Genomic DNA, 20,392 nt, shown 5'->3' with positions numbered 1-20,392 from the left:
ACCAACTACTGTCCTGGAGGATAGCAGTCTAAATGATACTCTGGTTTGACCTGGTATAACAAAGTCTCCAGCCTTATTTTAATTTTTGAGCTATAAGATCCAATTCTGCAAATACACAAGACATAACTCAAGCTACTAATCCCATTTACATCAGTGAGGTTATTCACAAGCGAAAGGTTTGCAGAACCAAACGATTAAACAGAAAAGAAACCAGTCAAATATTATATTAGCCACACCAACCATTATAAACATAGGCTGAAAGTCTGTGAGATAATTATTACAGAGAATTTGCTAGGCAAATGGTAGAGTGGCACCTTAAGGCATTGCCTTTCTGAATGAGTTAGTCTCTAAGGTGCCACCCTGCACTGCCTTTTGCATGATTCAGACTCACACAGCAAACTACCTCTCCCTATTAGTTAATACATTAGTTTTGAAGTAAATATTCCCAATCTTAAATAGGAAATCTTTATCAAAAGGCACAATATCACTATTTGTGTATTATAGTAATACACATAGTAATAGTGATGAATTGCTGCAATTTGGGCATTTATTGCTTGTTTAAGGGCCTAAAACTGAAGTCCTAATTTGGGCAAAATTCCCTTTGCAAATAACCAAGTAAGGACTGTAGAATTTGGCCTGTAACCTGTCCTCCTGTTTTCCCGGACGTTAGAGCTTGCTTTTAAAATAAACACATTATTATACATGCAGCAAAGAAGAGGTGGGGTCTGCGCAAGATCTGAGCACTGCAGTGATGGAAACAGCAGGTTAATTACAGAATGAAATTTAAAGTAAATTACTGTTAGAGATGTCTCACACCCAGTCAGATCATACATGAATGACACATGCAGAGACAGAAGTTCTAATTGTGGTAAATACAAAGAACAGAGAAACAGTCACTGAGAAGTGAACTTGTTTCCACATGAGATTCTTTCCAGAAAGTAAATACAGCTTGTAAAAGGGTATCTACAGGAAATAAGCTTTCTATTTAACATAACAATTCTCTACAGAAATACAGTTGTTTAAAATATGTAGGATTTTCAGCAACACTATAATATTTTTTTATAGTAACACAGTCACCAGCTATTCCATATACGCAAACATCCGCCTACCCAGAAAATAATTGTGGATAATTCAATGTTCAGATTCGATAATGGATGCTCAAATAAATATGAGAATTCCAAGCAAATTTGTGCAAATGAAAAAAGATTTCCTCTGACATAATGGCATGGTGCAAGGCTGTCTGTAATGAGCTGTAATTTGTCTGGAAGAGCATTTTAAAGGGGTTGATCCATCCATTGGAAGACCAGCAACTGCTTTGAGACTAGAAGCAATGAGCCAGCCTGCCTCGTCTCAGAGGAAATTACACCACAAGCAGGCCAAATTTCTGACAACTTCCATAAATTATTTCAGATTTTCATATTTCAAATTTCATCTGCATTCATCATGTGAGTTTGACTGGGGAAAAATGTCTAGGAGGAGCTCTGCTAGCATTCAGTGCAGCAGTCCCAGGAGCCTGCCCTGGGACTAGATAATTTAATTTAGTTTTGATTAGATTATTCTTGCTGCAGTCTACTGCCAATCTGAAGTATTGTGCCTTCTCTTCTACTTAACCTTCCTGCCCCATGCCTGCTCCAGCTTGCATGCAGCTCTCTGTATTGCAGAATATATTTGAACAATCAAACTTAGGAGTTATTATTTTGCTTTCCATTGTCCATCCTTATAAAAGCACACATCTTTCACTGGGTTCCCTCTTCCCAGAAATCCGATTACTTCTTTTTTTTTTTTAGTTTGTAATATTGTTTACCATTTTCAGTGGAAAGTGCCCTGTAATTTAGGTGGAAAATCTAAAATCATTACTACATCTCTGTATGATGCAACATACCATAAATAAGGATCATCTCTAATACAACTATAATCATCACTAGGCAATACATGGGGGAATAAGAACAGGTAAATAATTAATACATCTATCTATTAAACTAAAAAACTATTGTTAACCAAAGTTATTAATCAAACCTTTATCTAATGGTCAATGGAAAGAAAACAAAAACAAACACAACAAAAATCCCAAGTCACTCTGGTAATGGTCCTTTAAAAAGTAAGCATTTAAAGATTTAGAATATAAACTCTCAGCAAAAATCCAAAAGCATAAAAATGATTAAATTATGAAAGACTGGCACAACAACAAAATATTCTTGAAAACCACTGTAATACATTTTCTTTTCCAACTGAATCACATCTGAATATATAACATGACAATTAACAGTAACAATATATTTTTCATAATGGATGATCATTATTTTTATCCATTTACAAACTATGATTGTATTTATACATGATTCAGTAGCAGAATATTTGTAACTCTTAAAATTGTAGTCTAGATTATTAGAAACACAGATAGGGTAAACAAAGCTAATGTTGTTCTTTAAGTAATATCTATCACTTCCCTGTTATTGAGTTATTTCTTTTAACAATATAGGGGTTTTTGATGTTATGTGTCTGAACTGAGGACTTTAGGTTTTATATTGTTCTCCATTTTGATGAAAAAAATTGAATTGGGGGCTGTTATATTGAGTTTTGTTCAGTAAATATACTGAAATCATATTTTTGTTAGAAACTATCAATAAATCCAGTATAAGAAAAGTAATAAGATACAAATATGAACAGGACCTCTTGCAAAGGAAATATTACAAAGAGAGACTACCCACAAAATATATTAGGGAATGTCTTTTCCCCTTATGCTAAAACAAATACAGGAGTAATTACATGAAACGGTGTAATTTTTAGTACAAATATAATATGTGAAACCAGAAGGCTCTGACTGACAAGATTCAAGAAAATGATCAAACATGATGTGCTTACCTCGTTTGCCAGCACATATGTTACTTTAATGGGTCATTATTTAACAGCTTGAAGATTTCTCTCTCATTAACACAATTTGCCAACACAAGGCATTGATCTGAAAAAAATTACAATATATTTACTGATTGTGTTATCTTTGTAGTTCACAAAAAACCCTATAATAAGAAGAACTGAGAAAAACAAAACAAAGTTAAAGACAAAGCATATCAGTTCTGTAGTGCCCTACTGCAAGATGGAGCTGGTGAATGGAGGGGAAGATAGCTCTGTGATGTTCCTACTGTCTATGGACCTGATCCTGCAAACATGAAGTAACTCATATGCACAAAAGCAGTCCTATCAAATCCAGCAGGGACTATTCGCATGAGCAAAGGCATGTAGGATTATGCCCTATGTGATGTATACAACAAGCATGACAAATTCAATATTTTCCCCCAAATTGTATTTATTTCTTGGAGTTTTTCCAGATTAACACCGGAGAGGATTTTTTTCTGACATAATCTTTCATGTCTCCATTTTATTTTTTAAAAAATTATATTCTGACAATATAGCTGGTCTTAAAAAGCTATTGTAAAATCAATGCTTCCTTGCACACACTAAACTTAAAACTTTAAAATCTTTTATTATATATTCACTCAGGGGAATCATTTGCAACTAAACTTTAAGCTTTATCTCAGATCCTGGAGTTAATATCAAGCTTCCTATGGACTTCAGTGAACTTTGGCTCTGGCCCTCTGTCAGAATTTAAGAATATAATTTTATGATTTAAATTTTTTTACAATTTTTTAAATTACTAATTGTCATGAGCAAAATGGAAGCTATTACAATGTTGTGAATATAAATACAGGTATGGTTTTACTAGGAATAATGGTCAAGAATTAGTTTTCATATATTCTTGCTACTTTACTCGATATATGTAATTAAAGTAAAATGAAGTACATAGACTAAAATACGTACCCAAATATACATTAACAGCATGATATGCGGCCATATATATTTGGAACATTCATGGGAAAACACCTTATTATTTAAAACCATGCAGAGCTGACTTGCTAAATATTTTATATAATATAAAAACATAATAGTTAAGTATAAACAAAGAAAAAGAATATTCTTGGCCATGTGTGAAAAAATATAATAATTTATTTATTAGAATTAACAGAGGCATATATATATATATATATATATATATATATATATTGGAGGCATACATATATTTATTTATTAGAACAGAGGCGTGTGTGTGTGTGTGTGTGTGTGTGTGTGTAAATAACTAGCATAGGAATATATATATTTATATATATTTTTAAATCAGTGGGGGTATATCTACCTTTATCCGCAGTGAGATAAGGAGAAGGCTTATAGTCCTAGGTAGTGATTGATACTTTGCACTATATTCATATATGCCTACACATATGCATACACTACTAAAATGTATAGTAGTATATATATACTACACACATGCGTGCACACACACACACACATACTACTGTATACTGATACTATGCAGGATTGATAATATTCAATATATATAGATATAGATATATACGAGTTCATAGTATCAATCATTACCAAAAACTAATGGCCTTATTCTTATCTCATTGTGGATAAAGGGAAATACTTCTACTGACTTGAATGGACTTTAGTTCTAGTCCATTTTGCTCTTTATTTTTGCTTCCAGATATAGGACTACAAGGGTTATTTTTCCATCTTTCAAATTAGAAGCAGTATTCATTTATTATTAAAACATAAGAGATGTCTAGCTATGTACAGACTATATTAAAGTTTTATTTGGCTTCTGAATTCCAACCCCATTTAAAAAAAGAGAACATATGCAACTGCTTGCTCTCAAACTGCAGATAGAACTATTCATACCCTGGCACTATGTTTTTTGAGTCTTGAAGAACGCAGAGGTAAAATATTCACTAAAGCATTCCCTAAACAAGTTTGTCATTTCCCTGGAGTTTTCCTGTGACTTTGTATATACAACACAGCTGCAGTATTACAGTTACTTTCAGAAAGTCAAGGAAATAAAAAGACAAGACAAAAATACTCTTTTAAAATATATAATATAGTAGAATCCCAGGGTATTTTTGGTATTGACAGATGTTTTGAAAGAAGATATTTTTGTGTGGTTGTATTGTTTGCCATGGATATTTGTATGGTTGTATGGTTTGGCCTGGATATATGGTTTGTATGGATATTTTTGTATTTTTGTATGGTTTGCCCTTTATAGTATTAGTTTAATGAGCTAAGTGAACAAGTAATTTCCTTAATTGGAGGAAACTGGAATGTAAAGAAAAACAGGTTTAAAAAAACTCAAATTACCTTTAGATAATTTTATATAAGAAAGTTTTGAGAGAACAACATAATCTGAAAATGCAAAAAAAAAAAAAAAACCTACAGAAGTTTTTGGTTTGTTTTGTTTTAAAAAGAGGGAGTCATTCAGAGGTCATTTTTGTTAAAATATGGTTTGGTAAAAAAAATTGTAAATTCTTCCCCTAAGTCACTATTATACTTTCAACTTCCTACATAACAATAATATCTATATCTTATGCAGCCTTTTTTATCAGTTGAGTTCAAATACTCGCATTGAGTTACTGATCAAGAATGAAAACTTTTGCAGCTAAGTAAGTTCTCTCTTCCAGAATCAGCCGTGTTGTGCAGCTTATAAAATTCATAGTGAAACTGGCTCTAATGGGGCAGCTCAGATTCTCCCTATGTGGAATCACTATCAGCTGCCCTCTCTTCCCAGGTACAGGGTGCTTAAGAGAAACTAAAAAATATACCTCTTCTTCACCAGTTCTTTACAGAAATGTGTTTTCAGCAACCTGGTGTTAATTACAGCACCCCCTCAACCACTCTAAATTTCTGTGGCACCAAAACAAAGCTTGAAAATAGGGTGATATAACAGATTCCCTAAATTTCCCTCCCCTTCTGCCCCAAGCAGGGCATAGCCCAAGAAAGAATCTGGGTCTTAGCTTAATAATTTTAGAGCAAATACACTGCCTTGGTTTTAAATACCATTACTACTGCTACTACTAATAGCACTTCATCAGGTGGAGATCCCACTGAGCTGCTGACCCTTGCCCCTTCTGACCAATGCCGGAGAGACCCAAACAACATAAAATCAAAGTAATGCCACTAAAAATGGCTTCCATTTGTTAGAAAAAAAGTCTGTTAGCTATGTTTTTCAACTCATGGAGACTGGAATTACTTCCAACCTTTTGTCCATTTCCATAATGAGGGCCAAACTGAGCCTTTGGGAAAGTTCTGAAACATTGGATAACAATTAATGTTTACAGCATTTTTCATTTTTGCACTTCCCGGTTCTTTGCGGGACTGGAAGTGAGACAGGCAAAATACCACAAAAAAGGCTCATTCCCAAGTATCAATTACCCTAGTGAAAATCTAAAGGAAATCTCATAGGGAACATTTTAGTTGTGAGAATTCCAGTCCCACTTTAGAGGCTCCGTTAGTGCAAACACATCAATGTTTCTGAGACCTACCCTCCCTACCCCTCACTCCAAAGATCTACCCCGCTCTTTCAAATGAACGTTAGCTACTTCCCTCTTTACTCACTGATTTAATTTAAGACTACACGGGCTTCCCTCTTGATTTGCCTTCTGGAAACGTGTTAGGAGCGAAATCTAGTTTCCTAGTAGGGTGATTATGTGTCATCCATGCAATCCTGTGCTAAAACACAGAACATTAACTCTTCCCTTACCCTACAACACAGCTTGTGACAGAGGCCATCTTTTTGTTGATGTCACAGCCAAGATGGCCACTGCCCAAAGATTTGCCTACTAATCCACACATGTGACCTATAGCAGCCATATTGAAGCTATCACAAAAATTGTTGCTAAGCAACAACTTTTTCCATAGACCAGCAGTTCTCTTGGAGGCCTGCAAAGCCACAGCAAGATGCCAGCTGCAGAAAAAGTACCAAATGCCTGATGCTTTGTTGGTTTTTAATTACCTTTAAGTTGACATAATGTTATTTGATTAAATAAAGGTATTCTTGCCTTTGCAGAATAAAGAAAACAATTTGTTGCCCAAAGTGCTCTCTGCCCTTCCTGCTGAAGCTATCTCACTAGGCAGTCAAGAAGAGCCCAGAGAGAGCTCCCACCCCCAGTGCTATTTTTTCATGTACTAGTCATTGGGTAAAATGAATTGACAGCAGTAGGAGAGCTTTTACCCTATCAGGAGAAAGAGCAGGAGCCAGAATACAGGGCCCTGCTTTCTTCCCAGGTAGTGCCCAGCTCCCTGAGTCACCTTCCCTCTGGCTTGCTCTCTTTCTGGCCTCACAAATCTCCCCCTCTGGGCTGCACAGTAAGCCAGCTTCAACAGGGTGGGTAGAGGCTGTTCCTGGCAATGTCTCACTCAGTGATTTTTAACCAGAATGCCACGACACCCTGGGATTCTTGAGATCCTTTCAAGGGTGCCACAGAGTGCCACACAATGTTAGCACTGTTAGGTTTGCAAACATGATCTACAAGATAAACCTAGGGATTTCAAATAGAAATCCACACCTGTACTCTTTCTGAGTTCTTTGCAGCAGAAGAACTTCTCTGTTTTTCTGTAGTCAAAAAAAGAGTGAAAATGAAGAGCTGGCATTTTCCAACGGGTGCCACAAGTCTATCCACAAGTCTATCACGAACCACTACCCCAAGTGTGGGCAAAATACAGCCCATGGGCTGGATCTGGCCTGCTAAGTGATGCCATTTGGCCCATTGTTGATCCTTTGGCGCCACTCAACTTGGGCATGGGAGGCAGCCTGACCCATGGTATGTGTGGCCAGGGCATGGAGGTGCTGCTTAGCACAGCCCACTGTATCCCTGCCCTATGGGGCTCTCAGGCATTCCCAGAGCTGTAGTCCACAAGGCCAGGTGGTTGGGCAGGGGTGGTGTGGAAGCTGGACTTAGCTTCCCAATAGTCACTGCCACCTCTGTCTGGGAGCAGGTGTGTTTCCCACTGCCACTAGACCCCAACCACAGGCAGGGTGTTCTAGACCAGGCAGATGGGATGGAGCCACAGGTAGATGGGGAGCTGTATCCAGAAGTGGGATGGGTGGGTGGGGCTGGGATTGCAGTGGGGCCTGGGGCAGAGCCACAATCTGCTCCCTGCTCATCCTTGCAATGGGTGCTGGTTCCCTGCCTTGAAGTTCCCTGCAGAAGCAGCACCTATCGCAGGGATGTGCAGGGAGTGGATGGTGGCTTTGTCCTGGGTCCCAGCTCTGTGCTGTCACTGCCCTGTGATCTGGTCCCAGCACTGCCCGCCCCATTGCCAGATGCTGTTCCCCACTCATCTGCAGCCCCATCCTATCTGCCCACTGAGCGTGCCCTGTCCACAGGGGTACTGAGCCAGTTTTTATGGAGACCCCCCCTGCCCACTCCATCTGGCACCCAAGCAGTGGGTGTGGGGTGGATGGGACCAGGGCTGGATGAAACAAATTGGCATTTTCTCAGGCCACCATGATGGGCAGTGTAAACAGCTGTGACGGGGCCAAGGCCAGGTCAGCACCCTCCTCCTGTCCTCTGGCCCTCAAGAGCTCACCAAAACTCCTTAAGTATTCCTCCAGTCAAAATAACTGCCCGCCAGTTGCTTAGGTCACTTTTCAGGGAAGTGAGAAATGTAGGCTCAAAACCCCTCTGAATGTGGAGTACCTAAGAATCTTTGTGATCTGCTTATGGGGCAGATTCCCTAATCAGTAAGCTATTGGGCTAAAAAAGTGGGAGATCCTTGTCTGCCTCTATTTTTTCCAATGTACACAGAATTACACACCTTCCTGGAGAGGGTAGGATCAAACATTCATGTAAATGGTCTGAAAACCAAAGCATGTAACTAAAGTTCGCCATGTTAGTGCTTCTTACCCATCTAAAGGTGGAGTTAGACTAGAGTTTAAGAGCAACCAGTCAAAGAAGACCCATATGAGAGTCTATTAAATGCCCTTTCTCACAATGTAAATGTCCTCTCTCACAATGGTGCAGTACATGGGCTTATGCATAATGCTTTTTATGAAGCTAGTAACAAAACTGTGTTGATTGTATCAGTTCCACTGCATTTGTGCACACAAACCCTTCTAAGTTTCTGGATATTCAAGCAGCTGTCCAGCTCCTGCCATTCTTTTATGGGCTATCATGCTAGCAATGATGAGGAAACTCAGTGCAGAGAACCACTTGGAGCAGACTGTTTTTCCATAAGACACAATAGGCACCATGATTACTGGGTGGCATCTACCTTTACAGTAAGCCAATATAGGGGTCTCCACTTAAGCTTTTGTGGCCCTGATTCAACTAAGCACTTAAGAATTTGTTCAATCCTTTACTGTTCCACAATCACATAAGAATGTATTTAATTTAAAGTCAACTCCCAGATATGTGCTTAAAAGTCACCCATTTACTGAGGTGTGCTGCTGTATGAGGTTGGTGCGCTGAATCAGAGTCTATGTGCCTCTTATAGAATCATGGAATCATAGAAAATTAGGGTTGGAAGGGACCTCAGGAGGTCATCTAGTCCAGAGATGGGCAATTATTTGGAACAGAGGGCCGCTTACTGAGTTTTGGCAAGTCATTGAGGGCTGCATGACAGGCAGCCAGAGGCAGATAAGTATTCATTTGCTAAATTTTTTAGAGGCCCTGCAGGCTAGATAGAATGGCCTGGCGGGCTGCATCTGGCCCGCAAGCCGCGTTTTGCCCACCCCTGATCTAGTCCAACCCTCTGCTCAAAGCAGGACCATCCCCAGCTAGATCATCCCAGCCAAGGCTTTGTTTAGCTGGGTCTTAAAAACCTCCAAGGATGGAGAGTCTACAACCTCTCTGGGTCGTGTTTTACTACCCTCCTAGTGAGAAAATACTTCCTAAAATCTAACTTAAATGTCCCTTGCTGCAACTTGAGACCATTGCTCCTTGTCTTGTCATCTGCCACCACTGAGAACAGTCCAGCTCCATGCTCTTTGGAACCCCCCTTCAGGTAGTTGAAGGCTGCTATCAAATCCCCTCTTGGTCTTCTCTTCTGCAGACTAAATAAGCCCTCAGCCTGTCCTCATGAGTCATGTTCCCCAGCCCCCTTACCATTTTTGTTGCCCTCAGCTGGACTCTCCAATTTGTCCACATCCTTTCTGTATTGGGGAGCCCAAAACTGAACACAGTACTCCAGATGTGCCCTCACAAGTGCTGAATGCAGGGGAATACTCTTTCTAGTATAGGTTTTCCCTGACTCTTCCAACTGTCCATTTCAGGTTGGGTTACCAGTCATCTAGATCATCATTTTCAAAGTGGAGTGTCTAACATGAGGCAGCTAAATTTAGACTGTGATAACTGATACAAACATTGGTCTCCAGTATTAAACCACAGTTGAAACTTTTTATTTGTTGTAATGCATATCAACATAGCACAGGCAATTAGCACTTTTATCTGGCAAATAGTTCAGCTAGCTTCAGGAACTATTAGCAAGAGTAAAGGCTGCAGGATTAGGAACAGTCTCTTTCTGTGATTCCAAGGATCAAAGAACTGGGTTTCACATTTCTAATAGCTGATTAGTCATAGGAGCAGGTATCTGTAATTTATCTATTCAGAGGAGTAGCAAGCTTATTCAGTGCCCATGGTAGAGTGAGGGGAAGGGTATGCCAACCAGTGGAGGGGCAGGGAGAGGAAGTTTTATTTGCCTGGACTGTCTGCACAGGGAAGCTGCTTTATCAGCTGCCTTCCCTGTGCAGAGAGTGTGGGCAGCAGTGGCGGAGAGTCTGGTGACAGAAGCACTATTGCACATGTCCCCTGTTTGCTCCTCCTGACTCCAGATATGCTACTGGGTGCGGAGCTGTATCTACCATAAGAAAAACTCCCTGGGGTGGGAGCATCATTCCACTCATTGCCCTTCCCCAGCCCACAGAGGCACTGCTGGGTACAGGCTGGGCTCCAATAGATGAACAGTGCAGGACTGCCCCTGCCATAATAAGTACTCCTAGGGAAGGATTCCGGTGCCCCCGATAGCCGGTAACCAGGGCTAACTCCCTGTTCACCCCACTAGTTATGCTACTGTAATTGATAAACTATACAGGGCCAGTCTCCATGACACCTCTTGTAGCTCACAGATATACAGGGGATATGCATCAGGTGCACTATCCTTTGAAGGGTGAAAAGTGCCACTTTCCTTAGTATTCAGCTATGCTAACTAACCAGGCAGGAAAAGGCAATGGGATTGTCTGACTCTGCACAGGGCTTCAGAGAAGAAAGGCCTCCTTGCACACTCACTTCGACTTGTGCAGCTCACATTGGCACAGCTTGGATCAATGAGACGTAATACAACATACGTAACAAGGCTGTATTGTACCATTGCCTATAAACACAAAAGCAAGCTCCCTTCATTAAAGGTCACCTGCAAATATTCTCTGGCACTTTAGTTGAAGGCTATTTTAAACTAACGTTAGTATTTTTTACATTTTAAATAGCTATTAAATAAAAATATTCTATAATATTAAAAATTTTCTCTCTCATATATCCGTCAGGGATTAAAATATTACACACAAAAGGGGTATAGCATAGTAATTGTATTAAGTAGGCCTCATTTTATCAGAATCCCTAGAAATCTACAGGATGTTGGCAAACATTAGGTTTGGCAATAGTCTTGTTTGGAAAGGGAGGACCACAGAAATTCCACCTCTTTTCCTTTCCTAGCAGGAATTTTTTTCCCATTTGGGCACATAGCTCTCATTAATTAGATTAATCGGGATATTGTGTACGTACAAAGAGGACAATAGGCTATCCAATCTCCTTTGGGGGAATCTACCATTACAAATGGGGAAGACATATAGATCTGTTTTGTTTTGCTTTTCCTTTTTTTTAAAGACATGATTCTCATAGATCAACAGTTTCACCTGGAAGCTGTTTGCAGCCTCTTTAATGAAAAATAATTTCAACTAATCAGTGATCTGCAGCTCAAGTCTTAGGCTAAAGCTTGTCACCATGGCTGCCAAATCAATGACGTACTTGCAGTATAGCAACTTCTCACCAGCCCATTTTAATAAGTTTGAAAATCATATAGAGCCATTTATATAAATACTCTAAAGCAGATGTGTCTAATTCAGGCCTCCCATAAGTGTGCATGAGAAGAGATGTCTGAGTGACATGAAGATCATACCTTGCCTCAAGTCATTAAAGTCAATGGCAAAACATCTCCTGACTACAGCGGGCCCAAGATTTTCCCTAGAGAGTTTACACTGCCCAGTTTTGTCCCCCCTTATCAGCCTCAGTGACCTTCTAGGGTGCAGTCTAGAGTCTAAGAATCAATGCACTTAAGTATATATTCCTTGAGCTGGCTGCTTTTTCTCTCATACAGATTCCTATTGCCCTCAACAAAAAGAATGTGCACAGAGGGTTCTGTGAGGGCCAGTATACATATGTGCAGAGTGCTTTTTGCTGTTACAGGATTAAAATACAACTGACCACACCAGAAAAGGAAATAGAAAGCCAAATCAGGCCCTTTGTGTCTAAAGAAATGTAAGGTTTTTGATAAAGGAACCTGGAATTTTGTCATTTTGGGCTGGGCTGAAATGACAAAATACAAAATTAACTCTGTTTTAAATCAGGACTTGTATGGGTACCTATTAAATCTGTAACTACTATTTGATCCACATGAAGTAAATATTATATAGATAACCAGAAAAAAAAGAGAAGACCAGTCAGACTGGTCTTCTGATCAAGGTTATCCTGTACTCATTATGCAGCAGCACATCTGGAATGGTCCAGTGGTACCCTGAGAATTCCTAATACATTAATAAGACTTACACCTCCTATAATTGCATTTGGATGATTAACTTTCATCCAGCTGGTCTTAGCTGCATAAAAAGGCATTATAAGCCTGTTACAGAGAAGTAAATTCTGAACATCTTTGGTATAAAACTTGCCAAAATTTCTTGACCTGAACAACTAACTTTTTGGCAGCTTCTAAGGTGAATTAAAATATCCCTCACAAATGTGTGCCTCCTGAGCATGAGACTTCCAGATGTACATGCTCTGACCATCTGCTGCAAAGTTACTATCTATTATCAATAATTTTAATAAACTACAATAGATCTCTCTCTTTCAGAGATCTTTGGCACTTACAAGCCTATAAAAAATTATATAACCACATCTTTTGCTTTCTAAGGGCCGTGTTTTTTGACCTCTAGGTTTGGGTGCATTGTGTCTGTAACTAACTGGTGGTTTCCAGATCACAGCAGTCTCTGTTTGCTTTTAGAGTAAAGAAGAAACAATCCATACATCCCCCTGGTTTAAAATGCAGAAGCCTCTTTGTTCAGTAGCAAATAAGGATGCAGGAAATCAATTCTTCTCCCACCATTAGGTGTCACTGCAGTAAATGGAAATTATAGACAAATGGTTTTAAAAGAAACCATTAGCAAAGAAGATTATTCTATGAGAAAAAAAGTATGTACATTTGTAAAGAAAATGATGACTGTCGTGGATGGTTCTGCAACAGTGCATTATACATACTTCAGTGCAAGCTCTTTTCCTAAACAACGTGCACTTTTGGACTTTGAACTTTTTGAAAACTAAAGTACTCTAAATATTTCCAGAAGTTTTTCCAGAATAATTCTGTTGTGGATTGAAAAATCAAATTTGATTGCAAATGGGTAGAAAGTATCTTTTAATGATTTAAAATAATCTAAACTTTAAATTAGAATGAGAGGTATTCTAAAAATGGCATTTCTTTTCTAGAAATGTAGTCTGTGTTCACGAGTTTGCAGACACAGATAAGAGAGACAGCTGGTCATTCAAAGGATTTTAATTCTTCCAAATTCATCCCTAATATAGCATTTCTTTTAATATGCATCCACAAAGATTTAGCAGTTCTAATGATCAAGTACAACAACATCCCCATTTGTAATATTAATATAGTTTAAGTTTTAATGTATCTAAATTATCACTATCATATTCACCTTAATTTTATGTTTACAAAATTCTTATTACATGCTGACACATTGATGTGTTTATACAACTTTTATTCTTGCAGTGATATAATTCAGTCTGAGTCTACATTCGGAATGGAAGATGCCCATGTATCTTCAACACTCTCTTCATAGTTTCTTCTGTGAACTACACAAAAAACTACCAGTGACTTCACTAAGAATTACTTGTTGGGTAAGAATTGGACCCTTGATTCAGAGAGAATCAGGCTGTACAATTGAGGGTGGAATTGTTTTTGCAGTTATGAACAATTATAGCACTGAAGAGACAAAACTAGAATCAACAAGATAAACTACATTGAATATTTTATGCCCATATGCTTATTGATTTAAAGACTCTTAATTCAAATTTATCTTTAAACAAAAGGCAGCTCCTCCTCAACACCCCTACAACCTAACAATAAAATTAATAAATTAACTTAAAAACTTAAGAAAGAGCAAAAATATGTCAGTCCAAATTTTCTGTTGTCACAAATGATTGCAGCGCTATTAATGTCCCTAGAACTCTGCTAATTAACACCAATAGATGATTTTTTTAAAGTTTATATTTAAATTACATTTATTTTGAATTCTAGCTGCAATGTCCAAAGAAGATTGACAATAGTGGTTTATTTTTTATTAAATATATACTTTAAATCATAAGTTATCATTCAGTGCTACAGTGTATAGCATGAAATACAAAAGTCTATTAGGTCTACTTCTCCCAGTTCCTGCAATCAAAACAAGATTGTTCCCTACAATCTTTCACAAAGCCTTTAAATACTTTCAAGCCTAGGAAAGGCCCCTATAATGTCCCATTTAAAAATAAATGTTTGTGAATCTGAAAAAATATTAAAACATTAAAAATTGTCTGCTGCTTAGGATTCTCTTTTGATATTTTTGCACCTAAAATCAAATTTATTTTTACATTAAATAATTTGGTTAGTCTCCTCTTGTAATGGCTTGTATTTTGGGAGATGAAGACAAACTGCTTAGACCTTGAAAAACACATGGGCTACTCAGATAGATGGCATCTGGGAGGACTCAGAACTCCCTCAACATTCTATAGGGAAAAACAGAGCCAGGTGCATTTCTTCCTAAATCAAATTAGCTGGAAGATGCCACATCCAATTGTAGTAAATTGATGTGAGAGTTTGTGATGTCTATAGCAGATCTTACAACAAAGGTCAATGTGCGGAGACATAGACAACAGGCTGGTATACGGTAACTTGTAGTGAAACTGTTATAACAATAGCAGGGAAGATATAAAATGCAATCAAGCGTCTTAAAATTAGAGCAGAATACAGTTTTCATTATTATATTTTAATTGTATTTATAACCTCATCATTTTTATTTTTAAAAGATGTTAATATAAATTAAACACAACTTTAAAAACTTGCACTAAAGCAATGGGAAGATATTTTTTAACTTTAAAAATATGTACAGAGTAATTGTAATCAAGCTAGAAATACAGAGAAAATCTGGATCCTATTGACAGGCAAATTTGGATTAAAAAATACAATTATCTACTACATAAATTTGGGGGGAAACATTGACATATGTCAAATTTACCCATCATTATTGTTATTTTTAAATATCTCCCTTGACATTAACAAGTTTATATCATGTTTTATGACACTTAATTAGCCTCAGGTTTATTTGATTACCATCATAAGACATCTAAAGCAATCCAAATGTTTTCTTAAATAAATAATAGGTAACCATCATTTAGATATACTATGTATACATACAACATTCAAAACTGCATTAAAAGAAAGGCCACATACACTTAAATTTAGAAAGTGCCAGAATTAAAGCACAATTTGCAATTGTAATTCATACTCCTTTTATGTATTTATTAATATCAAATCTGAATTTACAGACTATACATGCTGCTTTTTCTACAGGACCCTGTTTCATTCAATGCATGAGTTTTATATGTAGTCAATAATAGTATTTTTATACTTCACTTTCAGTTTACGGCTCCTCCTGCCCTATGTACTGAACAGTATCCAAAGATTGCACTGAATACAGATTTACTATGCTCCTTCTAGATGCTCCTGTAGTGATGTCACACTATATCTAAGTGCTCCTGTGCTGTTAATACCTAGGCTATTAATGTCCCCATTTTACAGCTAGATGGCTAAGGCAGAGATAGACGAAAGACAAAATTTTCAGAAGTATCCATTAATTATGGCTCATCTGAAATGATTTTTCACAGGACTTAGTATTTTTATTATTCTTTTTGGTTCACAGAATAAGTCCAATTAACTTCAGTTGTATGTAAGAGCACTCAGCACTCCAATAATCTGGTCCAACATGTCTCACACTAGTAACATATAATTAGTGGCCAGCTCATTGAACCTTTCAGATTTACAGCACATACTTCTATTATTTGAATCAATGAGATAATTGGTAGCAGTAGTGGGCTATTATATTCCATGTAGACTAGCCCGTAGACTAAGAAACATGTTTTACTAAAGGTGTCACAGCTGTTGGCTGAGAGGAAAAGGGATTAGAGAGTCGGGATCATCTGGGTTCAATTCCAGATGGAGAAGAGATGTTTTAGAGGTAACAGACTGTTTTTGCACTGTGACGCAGACTATTTCTCCTATCCACCCCTGCAGCTCCTGTCCCCTCTCTCCTTATCAACCTCCTCCCTTCCTGGCACCTACCCCTCTCTCTCACCACAGCTATGCAGACTTCTTTTACTCCTCCACACCCCACAACACCGCTCTAATCCTCCAGGTCTATTCACCTCTTCATATCTCCTAACTCCTACCCCTTCTCTCATCCTGTGTTTATCTGCCCCTGCAGTCTGGTTCCTGCCTTCCTCTTCCACTGCTCTTATCCAATTCTCCACCCGTCCTCTTTCTGCTGGTCTCCTCTCCATGGCTCCCACTGCACTGTCTATGTAGCTCCCTGAATTTCTCATTCCTCTACTTTCAAATTATGGGCTTCCTTCTTTTCAGTAGGGACAGCTGAGAGTACAAAAGAGACCATCTTCCTGCACTTGGTTCTGGTGAATGGTACAAGGCAGCCTCCAGAAAACAGGAGTATAGCTGAGGAAACCTGCTCAACACCACTGCTTTGGATAGAACATGTTCAGTTGCTCTGTAGAGGCACACAGGAAACATGCCTAGTAGAGACTACATCTTTAGAGAAATGACTTGTCCCAAGCTGTTTACTGAGCATGATTTTTAAGAGCCTTATTATTTTGTGAGAGGCAAGGATTTGGGGGGTGATATCTTATATTAGACCAACCGTATAGTTGGGATAGAGTTAGAAATATTCTGAAGTGCAAGGCATTCTTTCTCAGGTCCTATCTACCCCTGCAGCTCCTGCCCCCTCCCTACCTCCTTCCATCCTGAAGAAGATGGTCTGAAGAAGAAAACTTTGCATTCAAAAGCTTATCTAACTACCTCAACTGTACAGTTGGTCCAATAGAAGATATTACCCAAAAAATCCTTGCTTCTCACATAATTCCTGGACCATCATGGCTATATCACTCCATTATCATTATGGCAAATTGGCTCCATTCTTCACAGAGAAGGCAGGAAGCATATCTCTGGCAACACTATGAGCTTCTGCCAAATATTAAGGTTTGCTCCAAAGTATAGAGGTGCTAGAGTTTGCTGATGAAACTGTTGGAAGACTTTTTTTAACAGGCAAAATAACATATTTTTCCATCATTCTTTGCAGAAACCACTAAATCACTGTAGCTGAAACTTTCCAAAAAATAAAAAAGAAAGGTAACCTGAGGCAGACATCCAGCATGAAAAATTTCAGCTGAACAGTTAAAAGTTTGGCAAAATTATATGCAACAGTAAACAATGTCTTATCATTCAAAGTGTTGGGCATCTTCACTAGGGACAGAAATGACACATAAACTAGTATAAGTTATCAGAAACCAGATCAAATCTGTAACATAACAGAAGTTCAGTGCACATAACCACTTTCAAAATGGCTGAAACTATTTAAAGATAAACCTGGATGGATATAGTATCAGACTTAACAGATTTAAGTTAAATTGGTTTATTGAAATTCTGTCTCAGATCCCTTCCAGATTCAAGTTAACTCACTGTCCCCCAGCAGCCCATGATGCTTTGTACTTCGTCTGCAAACCACCTACATCCCTCAGGGGAGTGGGCTAGCCTTGGTTCAAGCTATCTGCTCCAGCTGAGTAGGGAGGCATGCTCTAGTGCCCCCTGATATCTGGCCTGAGCCACTGCAGGCATGTGGCTGTCTTTCCAGAATCAAAAGTCAATGTCTATTCCTGTGCTTGTCTGTTCAATCTACCCAGCTTAGACTAACCTGTAAAGATTTAGTTGATTCAGCCTCAGGCTTTTTGACTGTCTGTACTTAGCCCTTGACTATAGCTGATACAGCTTGACCACAGCACCACCATCTCTAGAATAAAAAGAAATGTTCAATAATGATCTGTTCATTCAAGGAACTTTGGAAAAAATAGCATGTGATCAATGTTATTAAAAATTATTAGAAAGTCTATTTGGCAAAGAAGCCAAATTAAGGTTATACTACTTCCAAATATTTAAGTGCTTGACTTTGTAACAATAACATTCTTTTAACTTGGTTTTCAGTGTTTCTGAGATTTTGTTTTTTGAAGTCATACATATATACCCTTAATGTATTCCACATGTGCATAGATCACAAAGTTCACATTTATACACTTCTGTATATAACTGATTACAATGTTTATTTCTAAAGCAAAATTTATAGACAGCATGTTTATGTAACTTTTGAGTCTGTGCAAAAAAAAAGAAAAAAAAGAAAAAAAAGAAAGAAAAAGAATTGCTTGAGTCTCAGACTGTAGATACTGTTAGGCAGAGCTGTTCCAGGAAACGGCCAGGAAATCATGAAAGAGGAGGCCAAAGAATATCCAACCCAGTGAATGTACAAGAGTCACCTTGAAGTAGGCTGGAGCATGTACACAAGCTTGCTGGAGCTTCATCTATCGTTATTCTCATGACATGGCATTGTTTATAGCATATGTAATAAGAAACCAGTTCTACAGATGTTACTCACCTGAGCAGTGCTAACTTATGTGGCTAATCCTATTGACTTCAATGGCAATTAGAATCTTCCTTTTTTAAAAAAAAATAGAAGACAAAAAGAAACCCAGCGCAAGTAAAGTTACAAATATTCAACATGCTTGGGATCAGATACATATCCCAAAGTAAAAAAAAGCCTTAAAAATCTAAATGCCAATATCATCATGGAACATAATGGAGAAAGAGAGCAGTGCTGCAGTGGGAGTCACTCACATGAGAGCAAAAATTTTGTAGAGAAACCTTCAGATTGGAATATGCTATTTTTTAAATGTAAAAATATTCAGCCAGACTGACATTGGTAATCATCTTGCTGCTGTATAATGATAATTCAGATCTCTCTTTTAACATATATTTAGTTTCAAATTATATTTATATTTAACTATATAAATTAAATTGGTTTAATTTAAATTGCTTTAAATTGGAAAGATAGTTTTTGTTTAAAATTTAAACTTCTTGCAGGTAAAGCAGATGTTGAATTACAGCACTTGGCATTTCAAAATATACTTCAGGGATGAATGGCTTAGAGGATTAGGAACATGATACATGCCCTTTCACCTCTTGGCTGCCAATTTTCATTCAGCCCAGGCCACTGACAGACAAAAAGTTACTATGATTGCCACATGGTCTATGTGAAATGCTCCAGTGACCTCATCCTAGTTCCTAATGGATATACATTTGTATCATATCTCCATCCCCCATCACATTTGAAACAGTTGTTGGTAGTCTCAGCAAAGAGGCCAAGAAGTAAATGGCCAAGGGACCTAAATTACCTCTCAACCCAGGAGAATAATTCTCCACCACCAGGTTGAAGCACTCTGCTGTAGCAGTATAATTCCAAGTTCCCCAAACAATTAGTTTGTATGTGTGTATAAGGAAGGAAGGTAGTCCTTTATTTTCTTGTCCTATACTGCACAGATGCACAATTTGCCTACATGAAGTCCATGATGATGGTCAATACATACCATTTTGCAACAAAGGATCTATGTACTCCTGCAACTCCAGAGGTAAGCAACTAGAGCCTGCCAAGATGGCATAGAACTAGAGCCTGCCAACTAAAGTCAGCAAATTGGCAGAGCTCTTCAGCAGATTGGCAGAGCTCTTTTCTCCCCAGCATCACCTGGGGTGACAAGGAACAATGGTTATAAGCTGATGGAGAATAGGTTTAGGATCAGAAGGCAATATTTTACAGTTAGGGTGGCCAAAATCTGGAACCAACTTCCCAGGGAAGTGGTCCTCACCCCTACCTTGGGCAAATTCAATAGGAGGTTGGACGATCACCTGTCTGGGGTCTTGTGAACCCAGCGTTCATTCCTGCCTGTGGCAGGGGATCAGGCTAGATGATCTGTTCAGGTCCCTCCTGACCCTAGCTACTATGAAACTATGAAGAACAGGTAATTTAACAAATCTAACGTTTTGTATTAGTTGCTGCCAAAATTGTACCTTGAATGGGTGGCTACAGAATGTTAGATGCAGAGTAAAGGTCAACCAGTGCCCTGACTGAATTCAGATGTTCACATAG

The 20,392-nt window shown here is 38.2% G+C and overlaps 1 long non-coding RNA gene across 1 annotated transcript in view; it reads right to left on the bottom strand.

The window, feature by feature from the left end:
- The window catches only part of LOC109281544 (uncharacterized), a 96,913-nt gene that overhangs the window by 41,799 nt on the left and 34,722 nt on the right, over positions 1-20,392 (bottom strand). The window contains exon 4 of the long non-coding RNA XR_002088216.2: positions 2,863-2,959. This is a non-coding gene — a long non-coding RNA (uncharacterized LOC109281544). The remainder of the gene's footprint in view (positions 1-2,862; positions 2,960-20,392) is intronic.

The sequence above is a fragment of the Alligator mississippiensis genome, chromosome 2 (genome assembly GCF_030867095.1).
Source record: "Alligator mississippiensis isolate rAllMis1 chromosome 2, rAllMis1, whole genome shotgun sequence".
NCBI lineage: Eukaryota > Metazoa > Chordata > Crocodylia > Alligatoridae > Alligator > Alligator mississippiensis.
The sequence above is the reverse complement of the archived record's forward strand: the minus strand, read 5'-3'. Positions and strand labels throughout refer to the sequence as shown.